Below are 12,864 nucleotides of genomic sequence, written 5' to 3'. Positions count from 1 at the left end.
TATCTACTTCCTTTTAGTGTCTTAGTAAACCTATTTACTAAGAGGATTTCTCAGGTAAACAAGTGTTTTAGTGTTTAAATCATCATGATTAAATCCCTAAGAAATTAGGTCTTTAAATAATTATCATATCATTTAAGTGAAATTTCTCATATAAATAATTCCAATATTTCCCCTACAGTTATTATAAAATAACAGAAAATTATATAAATTTTCTATAGACTTAGATATAGAATCATAACGTGTATAATCTCCTTTTGTTTGACATCTGTCACATTAATGACGTATTGAATGACGTATTGATGTATTGAATTGAATTTTGATTATCTATCACAACTGTCAACGTAACAAATACTAGCAAGTTTGTTTATTTGTATTTGTTTAATATAATTAAATATAAAATCATCATATATCAACCGTAATATACAACTAAATTATCAGTGACATAAATAATCATGGTTTACACCAGAAATAATTAATAGTATCCAGTAATGCTGCAGTTTTATATTCATATCAGTAGCCAAGCTTACTTTCAAATTCAAGAATGAACAGAAGATTAGAAGTTTAACATTCTTATTGCAATTGTACTTGCAATAATATATACATACAGTACTAATTATCAAGAACATTCCTCAAATACATGTGTGGTGAAGATTTTCCCAATATGCTATCTATTTGATTTCTAACCTCTAATGTAAATTTATTAAAGAAGTGAATAATCATTGTTAGTGTTTGCTTTATTAATATTTAAGGTAATTGTCCTAACTTGATATTAATAGGATCATATCTCTTTGGATACAGTCCGACATAAACATAGAACTCAATAATTAAATTTATAAAATACTAATATTATATTTTACTACTTGTATATCTCCATACTATTCCCATAAAATATTCAAAACATGTATATTAAATATAAATCCAGCAAATATTCACTAATATTAACCCTGTCTGAACTTGTCTAGTCAATATAGCATGAACAAACAACACACATACAACTTTATCGCCATGACAACTTTCTTCCTAAATATAAGTAAAATACATAACTCATACTTGTCATTTAGTACTAATTTTATACTGTACATGAGGTACAGTTACCTAGTTAATAGTAATTATAGTCAGAGAATCCTTTGATAATTTTATTACCACTAGGAATTAAATCCACACCTATAATATCAGCATAATTAAATATTATTAGAAACCAGTAATACACACAGAATTGTTATTATCAGCTTGTTTACTACAATAAAATCAATATTAAAGTTTATAATAAATCAAGACAAAATATCTACTTAAACAATACAGGCTTGTTTACCATAAACATCCCACCGTTACATTAATTTATCTACTAACACAATAATGTATTAAAAGTAATACATTCACATAAAATCACCTGCAACAGCTAAGCTGTTTCTCTGTACATCTGGTGTAAAACAAATTCCCACATGTAATCATGGGTAATTAAAAGTATACAAAAGAATCATTAGTACAGTTGACCGAGCAATGGTATGAAAACACTTTACCATGAGACGTTAAGCATGAGCAGATATTCCAAACCAACACTGTAATAGTGTAATAAATACAACTATTCCATCATCATCATCATCCCAACCATCACCAATCCACGACTGAACACAGGCAATTCCCCATAGACCGCCACTAGGAACGGCCCCAAACTCCTGCACCCACCGAGTCCCCATAATACCCATAAAACAGTCACTCCAACCAATGGAGGCAGCCCTCACCACACTTGCATATACATAGTCGCCACTCAATAACCCCTCTGTCTCATCAATGGTTGTTTCTCCAGCAATGAGACCAGACCACAGCCACCTCAGTCTATTTATTCTCAATAAATAAATAATTTATAGTAACTAGATATGAATTTAGTTAGTATTATAATAGTTTAATAGTTGATTCAATAAGTATTTGCCAAAACTGGACAATTAGAATATTGAGTCAAATCGATGAATTTCTATCAAACAGCCATATAATTGAATTTTGTATATGAGTAGAATAACGTAAGTATGTATTATTATTACGTAAATTATATTGATGTAGATCTTTGTTCAAATGTGATTGCATTTAACGATATACAAACGATATGCATTACCTAAAGGTATATGGACTCGATTAAATACGTATTTTAATAGTTGTTGGGAAAAATATTAAGTATAAACTTTGCCTGTGATCACAGTCAAAAATCTAACTACGTAGTAATAAATGGAACAAGCTCACCGGATTCTCCAGTCTTCCATTGACTCTTTTCACACACTTAATCGATAGTGATACACTAAGATCTTAAACCCCTTCATAGATCCAGTCACTCCTAGCTCTATATTCCAGTTATCTTTTTTATTTTATTGCGCAGTTCCTAAAACACGACTCCCGCGCCATTTTTTTCTTTTCTTTTTCCTTTATTCCGCAATTCCTAAAAAGCGACCCCCGCGCGCCCGCCGATCTGCCGGCTCTCCCTTTTTTTCTTTTTTTTTTTCTATTCATCTCGTAATGTCATAGATTATGTCACCGAAGCGTAGATATTTCAATAATCAGATTTAGCCTATTATTCGAACTGAACTTTTCTTTAAATTCAATTTAATTATATATTAACGTATTTTGGTATTTTCTATTAAATTGATTATCGAATTTATAAAACTTTAAAGGCTCTCATAAACCTTATTAACTGTGTTGTATGCATCCTTTTTATACCTGATGAGAAAAAGGTAAACTATAATTTGGTTAATATAAAATATAATATATTTTTGTTTAATTTATTTAATTTTCTTGTGACGTCCACTACACTTTGGAAACATATCAAAGGAGTTTCCCTTCTGTGTCAATATTTCATATATGGTAACATCTTCTCTGTATACTATTGTGAACCTTGACTTTAAAGTTTGTTTATATTAAATAGCTCAGCTTTCGCAGCGGTCACCCATAGGAACCCCTGTTTCTTTTCTATGTACTTATGGTATTAAACCTATTGTACTATAGGCGAACCGTCACAATTTGTCGAACAATTTTAAAGAAAGAAAATAATAACTTTTATTCGATTAAATTTAAATTTAAGTATATTTGACTAGCTATTTTTTTATGATTGCATTGAACATACGACATACAAGTTCAGCTTAGGAGAACAGGCAAGAAACTTTACTATTGCTTTTTCAAAAACATGAGTTTTTAATACACAAGTTTTTGAAAAAAATATATGATTGATTTAACTTACACTTATATCTACAAATGAGTGAGACGGTCGCTATTACTATGGTAAAAGAAAACAGAAAAAAAGAAGTATTTAATTTGTATTGCGTAGTCTATTGCTTTTTAAATTTATTTTTAACTGCAATTTATCTATTACGAGTATGTTACAAGGTTTGTTGTTTGCATGTCCTGACTAATTTAGCTAACAGAATACGAACTATCAGAGCACTAAAGCAGTTATTATCAATGAATTCACGGAAGTGTCACTTCTACCTGAATATTTATAATCATGGTTCCAGTTTAAATTTATGGTAATTCGAATCAATATCGGAATATCGAGATTCTACCCTAGAATATTTTATAAGACTGTAGTAGTATATTTTTTAAAGAAATTACTACAAAATTACCATAAGGGTATACTAGTTGCTATTTCCTAAAAGATTGTCAAATCGTCTCTATTTTTCTATAGGGTTCTTTTGGGTTTAAATATATTTTATATATATGTATGTATTTTATGCACGAAAAATTATTAATTCACTGTTGCGCCACCTGCCCTTTTTTATCTGTTCTCCTTTAACCAAAGGTTGTCTGTAAGAGACTGCCCTAGCGATAAGACCGCCTTTTGTACCTTTATGTGTATATTTCAATCTGTATTTATGCTACTGTATTTCACTTGAATTATTCACTTGTCATTGTATATTTTTATTTATGGTGCAATAAAGAGTTAAACAAATAAATATATATCTATATACAGAATGCAATCAATTTCCTTCCGAGCAAATAAGGAGGGAAGAAATAAACATAGGTAAGGGCAAAATTTTCCAAACCTTTATTAAATTTATAGTCGATTACTTAATACTCAGATTAATGGAACTTAAGAGATTGGTACAAAATAAATTCATAATTAAACTCTTTGCCCAAGTTTCCAATGGTCTTAATTATACCGCTTTGAAAGTTCACAAGTGAAAGCGGGATTACATTAATTTTGTATTATTTTTTCAAAGTTTCCACCAGTTGTTGGCACGGAGTGTAAAATTTCCAACAAGTTCCACACTCTGCCAGTGTTGTGGTCGCTTTTATAAAAGTTTATTAGTATAGTTTTGTTTTGTTTAAATTCCTAACCGACTGAGATTCGTTCGGAAAAAATCACACAACGAGTGGCTTTATTGTCAACCGATTTCGAAAATAAGGAAGTTCCTCAATTCGGTTGTATTTTTTTGTGTTTGTTACCTAATAACTCTGTCGATTATAAACTGAATTGGAAGATTCTATTTTATCTAAAAGGACATAATTACAGATTGGTTTCACAGAAATTTTAATCAATATTGGTTCAGAAGTTTAATTATAAAATAACAGTAATAACAAAGTTTTTACTAATCTATGTGTAAATTTAAGTTATTTATGAGGAGACTTTAAAAAAAATAATAATAAAAAAAATGTTTTTATAATTTTCTGTAGGACGATAGGATACCTTGTGATTTCAAAAATACAATACGAGTATACACACGTTGGAAATAAAAACGTATCAAGCCACGCTTTGGACGACATTTGCTTATATGTATCACTGAATTTAGTTTATTTCTTCTATGTTGAATGGTATAAAGCCTCATTAATATTATACATTTTATTTTATAACTAAATATGAACATTTTTATACGATGTCCATATACATACATAACGGGAATTTAACTAACTCATAGTGTTTGCCGTTTACGACAATTGTTTTGACTCTTCTTCCTTGAAGTCTTCTTCAGGGGGTGTACGGTGCATCACAGAGTCCCGACTCGCATTATATATATACTTATATATATATATATATATACTTTATTTGCATTAAACAATATAGGAAATAAGCAAGACAATTTATAAACACAACGATACAATTATAAGGCGGTCTTATTGCTGAGAGCAATATTTTCAAGACAACCTTAAAGTAATGGACTAATTGTTGTAAATGTGTACTGTGTGTGTAATCTAATAAACATAAAATGAAATTTGATGTACACTATATGGAATAGAAGAGGTTATAGGCTACGTTTTTCCCGGTCAGGCGAACGAAGTAGCGGGTAAAAGCTAGTAATTTTATAAATTAACCATAGAAAGTTGGCAAATAAACCATTGGGTTTGACGATGAATATCATAATTAATATAATTTGTGACTTGCTGGTAATTGGGTCAAAATCATTAAATGCAACTTTGGCACACTTCACTGCCACGTCTGAGACAAAAACAGTAGCTTGAAAACAATCGGATTCCATTCGAAGTTCATCCATCATTAAAACAAAGGATAATATTTCCATCTGTGAATATAATGAAACATTATTAATTTTATGCAACTTTGATTGGCAAACAAACTGACTGATCATTGGTAACCGTCGCCTATAGACATGAACAGTACCATGGATTTAACAGAGTATACTGTTTCGTCCATGATACCCCCTTTGCGTCAACATTCCTGAGGACTCAGGTGATTTTTTTTTTTGATGGGTGAATAGGTAGCTAAATACTATATATAAAAATCTTATGTCACGATATTTATTCACGATAACCTCTGAAACTTCTCAATCGCCGCCTAAAAGCGCCCACAATATCAGAAAAATTGCAGGTGTGCTGCGGGCCTTTTAGGAAAAAATGTGCTCTTGTCTTGAAGATTTCAGTATCGTATATGTTCGAAAATACTGTTTCTGGGAGTTGCTTTTTTTTTACAACACAGGGGGCAAACGAGCATGCGGCTCACCTGATGGTAAGTGACTACCGCCGCCCATGATCACCCGCAACACCAACGGCATTGCATGTGTGTTGTCGGCCTTTTAAAAGGGAATATGCTCTTCTCTTGAAGGTTATGTTGTCGTATCGGTTCGTAAATACTACTGCTGGAAGTTGATTCCAAAGAGTGGTTGTACGTGGAAGAAAGTGCCTTGAAAAACGCACGGTGGAGGACCGCCACTCGTCCAGATGCTTCATATAGTTTGATTGCGAGTGGAAGTAAGTGTATAATATAAACATACACATAATCATAAACATATACATACATAAATAAATACATAAATATTACTATAACAAACAATTAAGTGTATTAGAAGAGCAAATGAAACAATGTATGACTCAAACAGAGTAATGACCAAAATTAAATTTAAAGGAAAAATTGGAAAAAATAAAATAAAAGGAGTGTATAAAATAAAAGATGAAGTTTATAAATCGACCTTTTTATGAAATAGGAGAAATTATATTTTTTTTATAGATTAATCCCTTTAATATAACGACCTGGGGGGAAAGGGATTGTTAGTGATAGAGACTGAGAATCCTATTGCTAGCAATATACCCAACCAGGTCAATCTCCTCGCGGTTCTCCCTGGAAACTATCATGGTTAATTCCTGATGAATTCATCATGATGGGCTAACTGGCCTGTTTTCATTCTCATCTATCACTCTTTACTGGTGCTCCGCCAGCGTATCCCGTTAGAGCAGGCACCCCGCCTGCTCTAACGGGATACGGGTTACCATACCATTTTCACTCATCAAAAAAAAAATATAACGATCTATTCAGTCATTGTGAACAACATATTGGCATTCATATATAAAATATTACGTATCTTAATAAAGAGGCACGAGATGAATTATTTGATATTATCGATTACATATAAAAAGACCTCTCGAACGATTCATTTGATGGGATACTAAGAATTTTTTGCCCAAACCTTTGATGTACGGGGAGGTTCGTAAAAATATACAGAGATGTTTCTTTATTTTGAAAATGCCTATATGATTTTTAAATTTAGACATTAATATAACATATCGACATGAGTATGTACTTATAATATTTGTCCACCCGGCTTCACACGGGCAGATACGTAGACAGATAAATTAGTATATTATACGTTTATTATTATTATTTCAAGGCTGAACTGTCCATTGCTGGACATAAGCCTTCCCAATAAGGGGAGTTTTGTCAGTAGTTTATTCATGACAAACAAATAAACGTATATTTAAATCGAATCTTTCCTTTTTATAATGTTGATATAGATATATAGAAATACTTTAACAACGAAATAGTAAATAATTTTAGAAATAATGAATATATATATACACACACACACACGCACACGCACACGCACACGCACTCGCACACGCACACGCACATGCACTCGCACACGCACACGCACACGCACACGCACACGCACACGCACACGCACACGCACACGCACACGCACACGCACACGCACACGCACACGCACACGCACACGCACACGCACACGCACACGCACACGCACACGCACACGCACACGCACACGCACACGCACACGCACACGCACACACACACACACACGCACACGCACACGCACACGCACACGCACACGCACACGCACACGCACACGCACACGCACACGCACACGCACACGCACACGCACACGCACACGCACACGCACACGCACACGCACACGCCCACACACACGCACACGCACACGCACACGCACACGCACACGCACACGCACACGCACACACACACGCACACGCACACGAACACGCCCACGCACACGCACACGCACACGCACACGTACACGCACACGCACACGCACACGCACCACACACACACACACACACACACACACACACACACACACACACACACACACACATATATATATATATATATATATTATATATATTATATTGTTATTATGTCTATGTAATACGAGGACAAATCTTACCAGACTGCATAACAATGATTTGTGTGGGTACTTTTGTCCCATTAGTGTTTCTGCCATAAAACAACTCTCGACGACTGTATTTCGGTTTAAAAGATGTAATTTGTGAAATTACACTGTAATTTTACCAATGAAAACAACTACGTTAAAGTTATAATATCTCAGTTAGTGCACGTACCAAATCTAAAAGTTTAAATTCTATCTCACTTAACTAAGTCACATTCCCCGTTAGGGCACTTAAAGAGTCGTTTAGTAACTAAACGTGCAGTTAACACTTAACCGTCTCGCTTAATCTCTGGAGTTGCTTGAATTGGTGAACGTTGAATATTAAACTGTCGGTTCATTTGCATTTTAAAGTCCAAAAATAACTATGCTATCTAACTATATATTGAGGGGGGAAGGGATCGTTAGTAATGCGGGCTACCATTCCCATTGCTAGCAATATACCCTGTCAGGTCGACCTCTACGCGGTTCCCCTGGAAACCATCGTGCTGAGTTCCATGTGTATTCATCACGATGGGCTGACTGACCTGCCTTTTTTCATTCACCTATCACCCCTCACTGGTGCCCCGCCAGCGTATACCGATAGCGCAGACGGGGTTACCATTCCGTTTATCGTCCTTTAAAAAAAAAAAACTATATATAGAAGGTAGGTAATATATAGAGATATCTATAGATTGTAGTTATAATATATACGTTTGTAATTAATAAACTCAAAAACTACTTTGCTGATTTCAAAAATTCTTTCACCATCAGAAAGCTACATTCACCCTGAGTAACATAGGCTATGTTTATTGCTAGAAAAGATTAGGGATCCTTACTAAAACTTTAGTAACGTAACTCAAGGTGTAAAAAAAAAATGCTATAAAATATCTTTGGTCGCGTGCGCTGCGGAAACTATTGGTGATAGAACAAAAGTATGTTCTACAATATCGAAGAAAATATCAATAACTACAAAAAAACCTCGCGATACTATATGCCTATCTATTATCTTTATGTCACCATAACCACTTTTTAAAATATTGTAAAAAAGGGCGGCCTTATCGTTAAGTAGCGATCTCTTCCCAGCAACCTCAGGACGGAGAGGAATAATTAAAACCGCGTCCGGTCGTGGCGTATTGTTTATGACATGTATTGTTTTTTAAATTTGTTCTGTGACAGCCTCTTATGAAACATTTGTATGATTTTTTTTTCACTAAATTACTGAATTTATATATAAATTTTTGTTTACACTTGTAAATTAAATAGTTAATGCATTTATAAATATTTTGAGCAAGGCTGGACTTATCTCTGATAGAGATCTCTTCCAGTCAACTCGGAGGGAGACTTTGTACAAAAGTCGATTGCTTGGGTACCAGAGGTTCCATTCATGTTTTTACCGTGAAGCAGCAATTACATTTTTTTTATATACAACTTAGAATGGCAAACAAGCTAACGGCCCACCTGATGGAAAGTGGTAACCGTCACCTATAGACATAAGCAGTACTGTGGACATAACAGAAAATACTGTTTTGCCCATGATACCCCCCATGCGTTGCCATTCCTGAGGACTCAGGTGTTATTCCTCTGTGCCCTGTAAATTCACGCCATATCCCACCCTTCAAACCGAAACACAGCCATACAAACATGCTTTATGGTTGAAACACGAATGGGACAGAGGTACCCAAGCAATCGACTTTTGTACAAAGTCTCCCTCTGGTGATAAGATATATTAGGATCCCATTAAAATTTTTTTTTAATTTACTCTTATGAGTAGAAAAATAAAACACCGTTATATTCGAGATAATGAATGCCAGAAAGAGAAGTGAAATACCATAATTAGATGGAGCACAAGTGAAAAGAGACCCTCTTTGGTGCGCTGCTATCAGTGAATATAAAATTACGTCCCGGAATCGCCGTTCTTTATTGTCGGGTCATGTTAATTTAATTTTGCATAATGAAGTAGGTACAATGAAAAAAGTTTTGATAAACGCCCAACATTTGAACGGAATCAAATATAAAATGGGGTGAAAATGTACGACGCCTGATATTTTATGGCCGTTTAAAAGTTTCCCTTAGACCTCTTGTATGGGAACAATGGGGGCAAATTGTAAATTTACATTTTGTTTTGTCGCGTTTTTAATGGATATATGTATGGATGGGAGGGTAAGTAATGATACATTTATTTATTTATTTATTTTAATTCAGTTTAGTTTCAGTAGTGTAGTTCGTCAGATTAGTAATAATTTTTATTTATTTACTAGCCGTTTCCCGCGGTGTTACCCGCTTCTAACTATGTAGTTCCCATATATCATTCCCATTGGAACCCTTCGTGAATCTTGTTGTATATACCAGACTCTAACTGTCCACTGCTGGAGATAAGCCTTTTCCATAAGAGGTATTTTGCCAGTAGTTGCCATGCTTGGCATGTGGATTGGGAACTGCAGTTAAGTTTTACAAATGTTTTAAGAGGGACGTTGCTGCCCATCTCTCGCCCTCCCTTAGTCGCCTCTTACGGTACCTATGGGAAAGGAAGGGGGGCCTATTCTATGCCGGGACCTACACAGCTAAGAATCTGGTTTTATATTGTATTATACACCTAAATGATAATTACGTACCTAATACCTTCATAAAGTTTGAGCCAATTCAACTGATCGGTTATTTTATAGTATTTTATACGTGATTCTTTAGATTTTATGAATCGATTGAAATAAAACAAACACTATATATTCAGTTGACTAAACTGCAACGCATTAGTGAAAACCCCATTCAAATCCGTTAAGCCTTTTATGAGATTAGCGTGCACAAACGTACACACAGACAAAAGTTCTAAAAAATATTTTTTTTGGATTTTATTGCGTCCATAAAGCCCCCCTCGCCCTCATAATAGTTTCTTTTACACATCTTCCATGTATAGACAGCGATCTGTTACGATTTTGTTATATATATATATATATATATATTTATTGATATTGTTTCTGAAGAAGTTACATCTATGTAATTATGTAAACTATTATGTATATACTTAGATAAGTATCTAAGTATATCCACGAAATTGGATCCACCTACCCTATGTTTTTCTTCCATTACGAATCCATTATTACACGCTTGTTAAACGGACATTATGTAAGTGCCTAAATAACAGGGAAGTCTCCCAGAGATTAAATAAATTTTATCAAAAGACGCCTTACAGAAACCACTGCCATATAAAAAAATTTAAACTTTGTACAAAAGTCGATTGCTTGGGTACCTCTGGCCCATTCGTGTCTCAACCGTAAAGCAGTTGTGTTTGCATGGCTGTGTTTCGGTTTGAAAGGTGGGATATGGCATGAATTTATAGGGTACAGAGGAATAACACTTGAGTCCTCAGGAATGGCAACGCATGGAGGGTATCATGGGCGAAACAGTATACTCTGTTATGTCCATGGTACTGCTCATGTCTACCACGGTTACCACTTTCCATCAGGTGGGCCGTCAGCTTGGTTGCCATTATTAAGTTTTAAAAAAAAAAAATAAGTGCCTAAATAACAGGGAAGTCTCCGAGGTATTAAATAAATTTTATGAAAAGACGCCTTACAGAAACCACTGCTATATAAATAAATGCATTTTTAACGTTGAATCCTTACTTTTAACATAAATAACATTTCCCCTTAGTTACCTAGCTAATGGCCCTCTCTCTGATATTCAAGATAAGGAATAGGTACTCCATAAATATTTCGTATTCATATTATTTTTTTAGGGGAATACTTTCTATGCGAATTACGTAAGGACATTTTTTTTATACCACGAAATAGGGGAACAAGCATACAGCCTGTTTAATAGTTACAATTTAAATTGTTTGTATCCAATAAAAAAAATATAACCGACCTCAGATGTGCCAAAATCATTTATTTCATTTCAAAAACTAATTACTAAGTAAGTAATAAAATTGTGAGTTGTATTTAGTTACTTGATTTTTCACTGAAATTTGTATTATTAATTATTATTGTCTTATTTGTATGTGACATTGTTAATATGTAAAATTGTTGTATGTTTGTGATTTTGCAATTGTACAGTCTATAAAAATCCTAACATATTTAACACAATGTAATATTGTTATAGAATACATAAATTGAATTGACCAGAGGGAGACTTTGTACAAAAGTCGTTTGCTTGGGTACCTCTGTCACATTCGTGTTTCAACCATAAAGCATGTTTGTATGGCTGTGTTTCGGTTTCAAGGGTGGGATATGGCGTGAATTTACTGGGTACGGAGGAATAACACCTGAGTCCTCAGGCATGGCAACGCATAGAGGGTATCATGGGTGAAACAGTATACTCTGTTATGGCCTGCTCGTGTCTATAGGCGACGGTTACCACTTTCCATCAGGTGGGCCGTCAGGTTGTTTGCTATTCCGTGTTGAATAAAAAAAAAATTGAATTGAATTAAATAATTGAAAGTAAATTATTTATTCAAATTGGTTTATAGCTAACAGAGTAATGAGGTAAATAACATAAAAAAAAACTGCATCAGAATTGAAAACCTCTTTATTTTAAAGTCGGTTAAAAAAACTATTCATTATATTAATACTTATTTAACCAAAGTAGTAAATACTGTTCCAAGAACAAAACATTAAGACGGTACCAATTAGTTATTCAAGTTGCGACCACATCCAGTTACAATGTACAGTCGGCGTTGACTGCTGCGGTTAAGAGTAAACCTTAAACTAAATCTAATATTCTCTATTTTTAACCGACTTCAAAATAAAGGAGGTTTCCATCTGCTGAAAAACTTCTGTGTTTCACTGACGAATCAGAGTGTATAACTCATGTAAAAAAAATATTACAAGCAAAAGTGAATTTATTTTTATTTCATTCGATCGACTTCACAAAAGGAGGTTTTCAATTCGGCATTTTATTTTCTTCTGTTTGTTTGTTACCTCATAACTCCGTCAGCTGTAAACCGATTCGGATACTCATTAGAGATTAGAGATTAGTCCGG

This window comes from Galleria mellonella, unplaced genomic scaffold (assembly GCF_026898425.1).
Source record: "Galleria mellonella isolate WM207_F2 unplaced genomic scaffold, CSIRO_AGI_GalMel_v1 utg200, whole genome shotgun sequence".
Taxonomy (NCBI): domain Eukaryota; kingdom Metazoa; phylum Arthropoda; class Insecta; order Lepidoptera; family Pyralidae; genus Galleria; species Galleria mellonella.
The sequence above is the reverse complement of the archived record's forward strand: the minus strand, read 5'-3'. Positions refer to the sequence as shown.